Source organism: Pongo abelii, chromosome 7 (genome assembly GCF_028885655.2).
Source record: "Pongo abelii isolate AG06213 chromosome 7, NHGRI_mPonAbe1-v2.0_pri, whole genome shotgun sequence".
NCBI lineage: Eukaryota > Metazoa > Chordata > Mammalia > Primates > Hominidae > Pongo > Pongo abelii.
The window spans coordinates 20894128-20906596 of NC_071992.2; the positions used below are offsets into that span (position 1 = coordinate 20894128).

The following is a 12469-nucleotide window of genomic DNA, read 5'->3' on the forward strand; positions in this document are numbered from 1 at the left end:
ATAAGAAATATATATATAAACAGAAGCACCACTATTTTCTTTCAGTACCTAGTACATTGTCTTGTACACCTCACTTTCCACACTGCTGACCCACAGCCCTCTGACTGATTCTTTAAGTCACTGGAACTCAGCACTAACCAAGCAAAGTTGAATCCAGGACATTGTATCCAGATAATCAATCTAGGTGTATTCATCCATTTTTGTAAAATTCAAATTTTCTTTAACTCTTTCCTTTAGTTAGGCTAGGCAGATCTGGCCTAGTGTTTTATTTTTATTTTTAAACCCTCTTCAAAGAGTTCTTGAGTGTCAGGATAACTTACAAACTTGTGGATTTTCTCCTGATCATTTTTTTCATCTCTCCTCTCTCTTTTTTTTTTTGGAAGGGGGTAGGGGGGATGGAGTCTTGCACTGTTGCCCAGGCTGGAGTGCAATGGTGCAATCTCGGCTCACTGCAACCTCCGCCTCCCAGGTTCAGGAGGTTCTCCTGCCTCACCCTCCCGAGTATCTGGGATTACAGGCACCTGCCACCACACTCAGCTAATTTTTGTATTTTTAATAGAGATGGGATTTCACCATGTTGGCCAGGCTGGTCTGGAACTCCTGACCTCAGGCAATCCACTCGCCTCGGCCTCCCAAAGTGCTGGGATTACAGGCGTAAGCCACCGCGCCTGGTCTGCCTTCTACTTCTTAACCTTGTTAGAGGACCGTGATGCACATAACTTCACTCTTGCAACTTTACAGAGCTCTTTTGGTTTCCTGAATATTTCTTTTTTTTTTGAGACGGAGTCTCCCTCTGTTGCCCAGGCTGGAATGCAGTGGCATGATCTCTGCTCACTGCAGCCTCCACCTCCTGGGTTCAAGCAATTCTCCTCCCTCAGCCTCCCCAGTAGCTGGGGTTACAGGCACCCACCACCACGCCCAGCTAACTTTCTAGTGATTTCACCATGTTTGTCAGGCTGGTCTCGAACTCCTGAGCTCAAGTGATCCGCCCACCTCGGCCTCCCAAAGTGCTGGGATTATAGGCCTGAGCCACGGAGCCCAGATGGTTTTCTGAACATTTCCAAGCCTCAATAATACTCTTGTTTTCAAAGTCTCATTTGTTCTGAAGTGCAGTGGATGATAAATTTATGGAGAATTAAGACATTAGGTATACAGAACACAGAATTATGATTAGACGAAAATAATACATTTTGTGTTTCTATTTCAAGATGGGAGAGGTGGGAAAGAAAAATCATTTCTATTCAGACATGGAGAAAAGAGAGAAAACCCAGGCCATGGGCTCCCAGCTGCTCAAATGCAACCAGGACACAGAAGCAGTGGAACTGTTGGACCTGAAAGCACGCAGCCTAGGGTGAGAGGCAGTTGAGCCAAAATTCGGGTGGATGGAGGACTGGCAATCAAAGCAGGGAGGCTCTCCAGGGTCTGCATATTCTGTGCTAGGCTCAATTCCAAGCTCTTTACATATTATAACTCACATAATCCTTATTTTCCATCTGGCTCTGAAGTCTGTACTGCGCTGAGTTCATGCAGAAGGACTCAAGTGAACGTGGAAATGCATGAACGCTTTTGTACCATTGAAATTTCCTGACCCTTGGCCCAACTGTAAAGGACAGGGAACCCTGAGACTATCTGAGACTGAATTTCTTGCTGGACCAGTAGGATGAGGATTTGGGGCTAGATTTTATTAAAGATAATAAAATGGTTAATTCTCTGAGAATGTTGATTTTTATACCTGCTATACTTGTAATTCATGAATAACTTATTTTGTTCTTTTTCTTGCCTCTTAACAGAATGATAACCCATTTTTTTTCCCCATAAGGCACGGACTGTTCCACCTGCAGCAAAGGCCGAGCAAACCTGAAAAGGGATGAGGTGGGGAATTAATGCTACAAATTCTTTGGTCAGGCTTCATGATTAAGACAGGCCTGGCAGGGCACGGTGGCTCACACCTGTAATCCCAGTACTCCGGGAGGCCAAGGCGGGCGGATCACTTGAGGTTGGGAGTTTGAGACCAGCCTGGCCAACATGGCGAAACCCCATCTCTACCAATAATACAAAAATGACCCCAGCATGGTGGCACACCCATGTAATTCCAGCTACTCGGGAGGCTGAGGAACAAGAATCGCTTGAACTCAGGAGGTGGAGGTTGCAGTGAGCCGAAATCACGCCACTGCATTTCAGCCTAGGCGACAGAGTGAAACTGTCTCTCAAAAAAAAAAAAAAAAAAAAAAAAAAAGATAGGCCTAAGAGGTCTTAATAATTGTCTTGTCTGAGAGGGAAAAAGGCAGAAAAGCCAATCTGTACAGGACTGTTGTGAACTGACATATTATAAGAGGGGTCACAAATTTCTAAATGGCATTTTTGTTCAGGGGTCACAGCCTGCTTATTCTCAACTGAATCAGCTGCTCTGATTTGCTATTCAAACATCAGAATTCTGTTTTTTTGTTTTTTTGTTTTTTTTTTTTTTTGAGACAGAATTTCACTCTGTCACCGAGGCTGGAGTGCAGTGGCGCGATCTCGGCTCACTGCAAGCTCCGCCTCCCGGGTTCACGCCATTCTCCTGCCTCAGCCTCCCGAGTAGCTGGGACTACAGGCGCCCACCACCACGCCCGGCTAATTTTTTGTATTTTTAGTAGAGACGGGGTTTCACTGTGTTAGCCAGGATGGTCTCGATCTCCTGACCTCGTGATCTGCCCACCTCGGCCTCCCAAAGTGCTGGGATTACAGGCCCGAGCCACCGTGCCCCGCAGCCCAGAATTGTTTATGTGCTGCCTCAAGATTGCAGTCTTGCGCTGGGAGCCTCATCCAAAGCAGCATTCCCAAAGCAACCTCAGCTCCCCAACTCCCAACACGGTCTGACCAGCAAACAGCTTCAAGTCACTGGCTTGGATCGAGTTTACAGAACCCATTGCGGTGTTTCTGCTGTCTCTTAGCAACAGGTCTTGCAGGGTGGCCTTACTCAGTCGCCATCACTGCCTGGCACCCGGGAAGGGGAATCTTCCAGGATGAGGGGAAATCTCCCGGGTCCGGGGGGTGCCACCACTCTGTGATGTACAGACACACAATCTAGGTCCAGATTTTCTAATCTGGATTTCAAATTCTCCAATGTTGTCTTAAATGATGCATATTTTTTATGCTGAAATATGTACTTCATTTCATGACATTGTATTGTTTTCCATACATGTAGTTGACCATTTTTAGTTTATTTTTATGACTGAATAAAAGGTATAATTTTATAACTCAGAAATATATATATATATATATATTTTTTTTTTTTTTTTGAGACGGAGTCTCACTCTGTCGCCCAGGCTGGAGTGCAGTGGCGCGATCCCAGCTCACGGCAAGCTCCGCCTCCCAGGTTCATGCCATTCTCCTGCTTCAGCCTCCCGAGTAGCTGGGACGACAGGCGCCCACCACCACGCCCGGCTAATTTTTTGTATTTTTAGTGGAGACGGGGTTTCACCGTGTTAGCCAGGATGGTCTTGATCTCCTGACCTTGTGATCTGCCTGCCTCGGCCTCCCAAAGTGCTGGGATTACAGGAGTGAGCCATTGCGCCCGGCCTAACTCAGACATATTTTTGAAAATTAATTACTATTTTTTTTTTGAGATGGAGTCTTGCCCTGTTTCCCAGACTGGAGTACAGTGGTGCAATCTTGGCTCACTACAAACTCTGCCTCCCAGGTTCAAGCAACATTCCTGCCTCAGCCTCCCAAGTAGCTGGGATTACAGGCATGGGACACCATGCCCAGCTAATATTTTTGTATTTTCAGTAGAGACAGGATTTCACCATGTTGGCCAGGCTGGCCTCGAACTCCTGACTTCAAGTGATCCGCCCGCCTCGGCCTCCCAAAGTGCTGGGGTTACAAGCATGAACCACCATGCCTGACCATTAATTACTAATTTTTAAAATGGATTCATTTTCGTTGTAGAGATAGTCTCTCACTCAGTTGGCCAGGCTAGTCTCAAACTCCTGGCCTCAAGTGATCCTCCCACCTTGGCCTCCCAAATTGTTGAGATTACAGGCATGAAGCACTGCATCCAGCCTATAAACCTTAATCTTAATTTTCAGGTTTCAGACCAATTTACTGCATGTGTATATGATCACATCGTTGCTATATTCGTTCCTAATGAATTATGAAATTCACACATGAACTCAGGAGAAGTCCAAAACTCAAATCCTCTTTACATTCTTTCAATTCACCAAGCTTTTTCCTCTTTCACTCTGATGGCCCCTGAAGTGCATCTCTACTGAGGCTGTCTTCTGACTCAATGGAATAAAAATGGTCACTTTTTTCCTCAAATTACGATGTGCAGATAGTAACTTGGACAGTAATTACCGCATTGTAGGCTTGCACTGACTAAAGTATTAAACCTTTGTAAATATACTGCCAGTGTTTCATGCTATATGTTTTAAAAAGCCTCTTTGCATGTATGTTTATCTGCCCTAAAAGCTTATAGAAAGCAGAAAAAGAATCTTCTGTTGTATGGATTATAAAGGACCCAGAGAAACATTTAATAAGTTAATTTAATAATGAATATGGTAACTTACACGTAATCAACAATGTAATTCCTGCATTCACTTTGAATACATAGCTTCTAATTGGATTTCTGTAATGCTTTTTCTCCAAAGAGCTTCACATGCTATAAACACAAGGCAACCTAATAAATGAAGAAAAGGCAGGCGCCAGCCAGAAGCGGCTCACAAAACAGTATAAAAAGATAGGTTGTTATGGAGGATGCGCTCAATAAAAAAGATGGTGGAAGGGCAATTTGCAGAGTATGCTAAGAAAAAGTTCACTTACAAGTAAAGATTGAGGATGAGAAAAGTAAGAATTTTTCCATGAGCTTTCTCAAATGGCATGAAAAGAAATGTAGGAATGATTTATTTCAGTTGAAAATATTTATTTTATAGGTTGTTTAAAGCATACAGTACAGCTGGATCTACTTGCCTTGCAATAGAAACAAATTTGTTTTCTAGTTTCCTGGCCTGTGGTGAATTTAGAAAAGGATGTTAGAGGTAGGCATAGGAATAACAGTGAGAAGAGATAGGCCAGAACAGAGGAAACTGAAAAACTACTAAAAATAAAAAAGAACTCAGCAGAGTACTAGTGGGAGAGGTGCAAATATAAAATTTTATTAAATATAAGGGCAAATAGTCTTAAAGATCTAAGAGTACCAGCAAGCAATACTTGGGTGCCAGCAGCAAGACTAGGGTGATTACTTACATTATCAGATTAAATTATGTTATGTGTATGATGTTTAAGGAAAGAGAAACACAGTGAATATGAAATGCTCATTAGAAAAGTTTTAATCCAAAATGTTGTTTTTAAATTGTTACTTTAAAGGTCAACCAAAATTTGTTTTTTAAAGAGAATTTCTGTGGGACATGTTAAAAGAACCCGCATCCTTCCTCCCTCCCTTCCTTCTCTCCTCACCCTTCTCACAATTAGAGCTATACAGCTACCCGTGCGACTCTTTGACCTTGGGCAGCTAGGAAGCACAGAGCTAAGTCTGAATGTCAAACATACCAGCTTTGTAGGCCTTTATGGGATGGACTTTTGGGTTGCTTTTCTAATCTCAACCTCGTCCTTCCTTGACCTTGACTTTTATTTATATATTTTCCTAGTCTTGATTGTTCATTACCATTTAACTTTCACCATTGTTTTTATTTATTATTTGCGCTATTGTTGTAGGATATTGGAAATGCTTTATGGAGAAGATTGAGTCTATGTTAACAAAGTCTCCTGAGACTTCTCTGAGATATCTCTGACATGAGACAAATGGTTTAACATTTTCATGGATACTGCATCATACAATCAGTGAGAACTCAATGAAGAGCAGCCAAGCTCCCTGCAGATAAAATGAGATTTTCCAATGATATAACATTGTAAGTGATTGAATAATTCCCTGGAGCTTTTTACCTCATAATCTGCCGGACCTGGTTATTGAAAGGTTAATGCAAAATCACACATCCTGAAAATTGAAAGTTAAATTCCAAAAGTTAAAATGGACTAAATATAATCACAGGAAATATGCACAACATGAAGGGCAGCCAAAAAAGAGTCATAGCTGCTGATGACTTTAGAAGGAAGGAAGGTGGACGTCCTTAAAAAAAAAATGCAGCCCTGCCATTATCCAACAATGTCACCTCCATGTAGCCATCATTCTGTCATTTGCCCACATTTTTCGTATGCCTAGAAACACTTGCAGAGAGTTGTCAGCTAAGAGTGTAAAGCGATTGCTTTGTGTAAATGTTCTATCAGAGCTCTCTCAAACTTTAGGGAAGCTAATATACATTTTATAGCTTTTGGGAGATTTTTAAAAACAACATCCTTGAACTTTGTAATATATTAGGATCAAATTATTGCGTGAAGTGATTTATAAATAGATTTGCTTATTTATGCTTATTTAACAGACATGCTAAGTCATAAGGTACAGTTCAAGGTTCAGTATAACCCAATTCAGGGAATGTGGCTAATCACCACTTTTTGATGTTGTGACTTCTGGAATACTGGGTCAGGAGTCCCAGAGAACTAATGTAAAGTTGAAGAGACCACATGCGGAATCCATGATAGTCATTTGATTACCATACAACCTGCTTTCACTAGGTCTTTGTAAGTCTCATTGCATCCTATAGTCTCTATAAATCTACAAGGAAAAAAAATTTGTTGTTTTTGAGACAGAGTCTTGCTCTGTTGCCCAGGCTGGAGTACAGTGGCACAGTCACAACTCACTGCAGCCTCGAACTCCCAGGCTCAACTGAGATTCTTTCCTCGGCCTCCCAAAGCGCTGGGATTACAGGCATAAGCCACCAAGCCAAGCCAGGAAAACAAAAGTCTTTCAAAGATAAAATTTTTACCGTGTCATAACCTGTAGCAGATTGTGGAAGCAAATCTATTTATAAATCTCCTCAGGTAATGATTTGATTCTAATATATTACAAAGTTAAAGGATGCTGTTTTTAAAAATCTCCCCAAAGGCTATAACATGTATAATTTTATAGTACACTTATAGATTCTATATTAATTATACATTAATGTATAATTTAATCTCAAAATGTTAAATCGGAGAGAGCTCAGATAGAACACTTATACAAAGTAATCACTTTCCACTCTCAGCTGACAACTCTCTGCAAGTGTTTCTGGGCATTTATTGAGTTGGCTGTCTATATTTCCTCCTCTGATCTGTGCTCACCATCAACCTTTATGAGTAGTGCCTTTCCCAGACCTCCATGGTGTAACCACCTTCAGGATCTCAGCACCCCTGTTAGCACAATGTGAGCCGCATCTACCTCTGTGCCCACCATAGTAGACTCAGTGGGTACCAGCCCACATCAGACCAAAAAGTCTCTTCCCAGGGATGCAGGCCTAAGAGATTTCAGTCTTAGCCTGGATTGTCTTCTAAGGAGAAGAGATGTAAACCTGGGAGTGGTGTTGGTCAAATTCCTCCCTGTGGAGTAGGGAGATGAGTAAGCAGACGGGCAGAAAGAGAAAGGGGGATTCAGAGAAGACTGAAGAACGGGCAAGCAGAAGATAGCAGAGGAGAGATGAAAAACAAGACCTATTGGAGTTGCATCGAGTCCCTGAGTCCCAGCTCCCAATCCAATTGCTTTTCAACATGTTGCAAGGGACACAGCTGTAAAGGTGTCCTTGCACTCTTGGCCCTCTGCTTCCTATAGGTGGATCCAGACGCTGAACTTCCAGGAGGATTGCACCTATACAACGATCCACAGGACTCCTTTGCGTGAATGTTGAGGATGGGATAAGGAAAGAAAAAGAGCAAGAGAACGTTGTCATGGGAACACCAAGGCAAATCACAAGATGAAAAAGGATTGAAACCCATTCTGCTATCTCAGGCTTTATTTATTCAAGTAATAAATCAAGACATCTGTGTCAAAACCAATGTAGCGTAAAATGAACTAAAGATAAGCTTTTCAAACCCATCAATACTACCTCCTAAATACCACAATCTTTTAAAATGGATGTTTCACTGCACATTTAATCTATATTTCTGCTAAAATTACTATATAAGCATTTGTACATGCTCTTTCTTTGTTCGTTTCTTTTATAAAATTCTAAATGACTCACCAAGTAGAATTAATATAAAGACAGAATTATCTAGAATACAATTTTATGAGAAAAACAACTTCTAAACTTATGACAGACCAGAAGTCAAACAGGCTTGAGTAACGAAATATTTAACTTTATGAGGTAAGCGACTGCTTCCTGGGGGTTTAGTAGACCAGGGAGTCAATGTTCAACTCGTAGAAGGGGACTTTATTTAACTAGAACCATTATAGGACAGACAGTTTGCAATACTGGTCCAAAATTCTGTGGTGGGAATTTGTATTACTGTTCAAAGAAAGCACTGACCCTTTCATATCTGAATGTCTTGCTCCTCATGGAAATCCCAGTTTTCCCTAAGAAAGGTAAGCTCACTCTATATGTAAGTTTCCTGTAGTGAAGTCATTTGACAAAATAATGAATCTATAGAGATAAGCTGAGATAGATGAAAATAGCTTTTTTTTTTTTTTTTTTTTTTTTGAGACAGAGTCTAGCTCTGTCATCCAGGTTGGAGTGCAATGGTGCAATCTTGGCTCATTACAACCTCCACCTTCTGGGTTCAAGTGATTCTCCTGCCTTAGTCTCCGCAGTAGCTGAGATTACAAGCACCTGCCACCATGCCTGGCTAATTTTTATATTTCTAGTAGAAACGGGGTTTCACCATGTTGGACAGGCTGACCTCGAACTCCTGACTTCAAATGATTTGCCAGCCTCAGCCTCCCAAAGTGCTGGGATTACAGGTGTAAGCCACCGCGTCTGGCCAAAATAAATTGTTTTAATACTTACCTTTCCTCAAAGAATTTCATTCCCTTTCTGTATTCATAGATGCATAGGTATTATAGAATTTTTGAGGTAGAAAGATTTCCTGGAGAAAATGAGAGAAGCTAGCTTTGTTCAGGGAGTTGTCAGAGGCCACAGAGCTAGTTTGTCAGCAAAACCAGAGCTTCTTTGTCATATTGTGAATTAAACAAAAACTTTCTACCAAAAGGTAATGTACTTTATAGATTTACATTTCAGACATTAGTTTGATTTTAAGGAATAACAGTCCAAGACAGAGAGTTCACACTATTTTTCCTAGTCTGCTAGACAGTGTCTGCATATAAGAAAATAGACCTCCATCGCATTTCCATTGATTAGATAAATGAATGGTGTCCCAATGCCTGTCTCCCTCTCACACAAACCCCCTCACTGGCTCCTTGCCTGTCATGATCATTTCCTCGCTGTCTCCTAAATCCTGAACAGTCTTACAAGCTAGTGATCAAAGCTCAAAAAGTGAATTGGTTTTGAGGACCAATGGTGAGGTAGGAAAGGAGAAAGGAAGACCAAAATAGAGCAGTCAATCTTTTTGCAAATTCAAAGCCATAGATAAAATTGAGGTCAGTAAAAATGAGGGACATTAAAAAATTTATTTCACTAATTTTCTAAGGCTGCTTATATACCAAAAGCCACTGCTATTTTAAGACACAAAATCTGTAAAATATGAAGACCTAGCAAAAAAAAAATTTAAGATGTGGAAATGTCCCAAAACGATGATAGAGAAAGCTTTTCCTCCCTCTCTTTTGAGTTGGGTCTGCTTTCCTAATCCTCTTATTTTTAGCCCCAAGTTCAAATCAAATGTGAACAGTTCCCTGGGTTCCCACAGAGGGGCAGCAGCACATGAGGCCCGGGAGATGGTTAGGGAAGGCTCTGGCCCCAGCCCATAGAACATTCTCTGATTCACACTGACAGACTCACCACAGGAATGTTAGAGCTGTCTGCTGGCACCACCCTGAGCTCAGACTCCACATCCCCAACACCTAGGCCTTCACTGCTTCTAGAAAGCTGGCTGGATTCATTCGTACTAGGTTAGGTCACTAGACCTAAAGTCTTGAGGGTCTTTCTCCCACCCTCTCCACCAGAGGAATTAGGAGTGCAGTACAGACCACCAGGCCTCAGGAAAGGTAGGGTTACTTCCAAGGAAATCTTGCCAGCTGGAAAGACAGTGAAAGAAGGCAGAGAGAGCCCTGGCCTTGGGGTAGACAACTTGAGGGCTGGGCCCAAGCTGCTTCGTCCTAGTCCCATGGAATTGCTTACCATCTGCAATCATCTGTCCTTTCAAGAGTGAAGTGGGGTGATAATAACATACATCCTTGCAGAATTTCGAGATTTTCATAAGAGGAAATAATGCAATGGAAGCCATCCAGGTCACAGAACGCTCTGATTATTTTTACTAAAGCCTGGTCATAGAATAAACTAAGAACCAACCAGTGAAGATTTGTTCTTCATTTCTTATAATACTTGGAAAGATGCAAGCCAACAGTTTTTACTCTGGAGCCTGTGATGTTTCATCATTGAGAGAACAAATTGAGCCATTTTGAATCCTGCAAAGAAGAAAGTTTACTCTTCAGATCCAGGATTTTCCAAATTGACACTAGGACCTCAACTCTACTGTACACGTGTAGGAATGGAGTTTCCTTCCCTGTAACCAACGTCTCACTTTAATAAACATAACTGAGTACATTTTCCATAAGTTCATCGACTGAAAGCTTCTACTGTGGGGGATCGAGGGCATTAGCATCCACAGTGGTCAAGAAGATATTATATTTTAATCAGCTTTTTGATACTTTGCGACAACTCATATAGCTACATTCCAAAACATGAAAGGATTGAGTAATTCTCACACACTCATCTTTCAAGTCTAGATAGCACCTTAATCTGTCCAGGGCTGGACACATGGAAAAATTATTGTGCTGCTTTGTCTAACACCCAACCCTGGGCAGGGGTTCCCTGGTTAGTGATAGCCGTACAGCACCCACAGGATCTAAGGGTGCTAATTTCCCAACTCCTCTCTCTCCCCATGGCAGAGGGAATCACACTGTCTGACCACCTCTGACTCCACGGGTTCCCTGGTCCTACCTGGTGTCTCATTGATTTGGCTTCTCCTCTTTTCTCCCTTAGGACTACTGAGGGCCCCTTTCACTTTAGTCCGCAAATCTCCATTGCAATGTGAAGCAGGGGACATCATCAGTGTTTTCATGATGGAAAAACTGAGCCTCAGAGAGCTCTGGCGGGTTGCCCTGAGTAAGGACTTGGACTTGGGGCTTCTAACTTTTTAGCCAGGAAGCCTCCAACCTTTAACTTAGACCGAGCAGATGTCGGGGGCCCATTTGCAGCCCTCTGAATTAGGTGGACAAGGGTGAGATCCACACACTTGGACCAATTCCCAAAGTGCCTCTCCCCAGAGAAATGGCAACAGCTCTGAGGCTTCAGCTTATCCCCCAAAGGCGGGAGGGGAGAATGGGAAAAGATGGGTTTTCAAGTCATCAGGCCAGTTGTGTACTGAAGTACACAAACAATGACTGTGTGACCCCACATACAGAGATGGGATCTGATGCAGGAATATGTCATTCCTCCTAAATCCTGGTAGGAAATGAGAGATGCAAGAATTAGGATGGAATGTAAACTATTTCTTAAGGAAGCATGCTAGCATCTCTTCCTCCAAGAGTGCTACTCTGGAGAGAACTTTCTCCCCGTTTCTTAACTGTGGCTATGCAGGCCCTTGTTAAAAAGAGAAAAGGGAAGGAAGGGTGCCGTGAGAAGCCTGCAGGAGAGGGCATGGTGTTCAGATGAAGCGGTACCCCCTCTAAGCCCATGGGAGGCCCCTGCCAGGTGCTGTGAATTTCATTCATTTCTTCTGTGACTTCCCTGAGATTCCTCTCCATGCTAACCCTCAACACTCCAGTGACTCCCTCTTCCTTCCATCTCATCCCACCACCCTCCACACCCTTCATCACCTCCACCCTCATGCTCACACACGTGCAAAGGATAGCGAGATGTCCACACTGTAAGAAAAGAAAGCTGAATGCATAATTTTAAGTTTTGTCCACCCATTTTGAGAACAGTGCACCTGAGCTAGGTGGAGAGGGTGGGCTGCAGGCACAAGCACAACGGGAAGGCTGGGCCAGAAGTGTGGAGTGTGAGATGCTAACAACAAGGGCAGGCAAGGCCATGATCAGAGACAGAGCCCATAGAGCTGGAAACAGGAGCCCACAGAGCTGGAAAAGACCCTGGAGGCCACAGAAGGCTGCCTTCCCCTTCCTGATGGGGAATGGAGGCTCCTGTCCCAGGCTGCACATCCATTTGGTGGTGGTCTAGGTGTGTTGGGGAGATGGAAGGTACATGAGAGCCCTAGAAAGTCAGGTGTTCACAGATGACAGTAGGGTATGGCTGAGTTCCAAGGCTGTGCTCTGGTTCTGGAAACCTCCACAGCTCCCTGGAGCCTCCCCCATTGTTCCCAATACCCATTCTGGAGAACAGGCTTTGCTTTTGCCCTTGTCTTTCTGCAAGGATGGGGAGGATGTTTGCCCAGTCACGTCTCCATCCCCTCATCTGAAACTGGAGCTGTGGAGCTCTATTTCTCAAATTGG

The 12469-nt window shown here is 42.9% G+C and overlaps 1 protein-coding gene across 3 annotated transcripts in view; it reads right to left on the reverse strand.

The window, feature by feature from the left end:
* PSD3 (pleckstrin and Sec7 domain containing 3) overlaps window positions 1–12469 on the reverse strand; it is a 727754-nt gene that overhangs the window by 564508 nt on the left and 150777 nt on the right. The gene's annotated exons all lie outside the window — the stretch shown is intronic.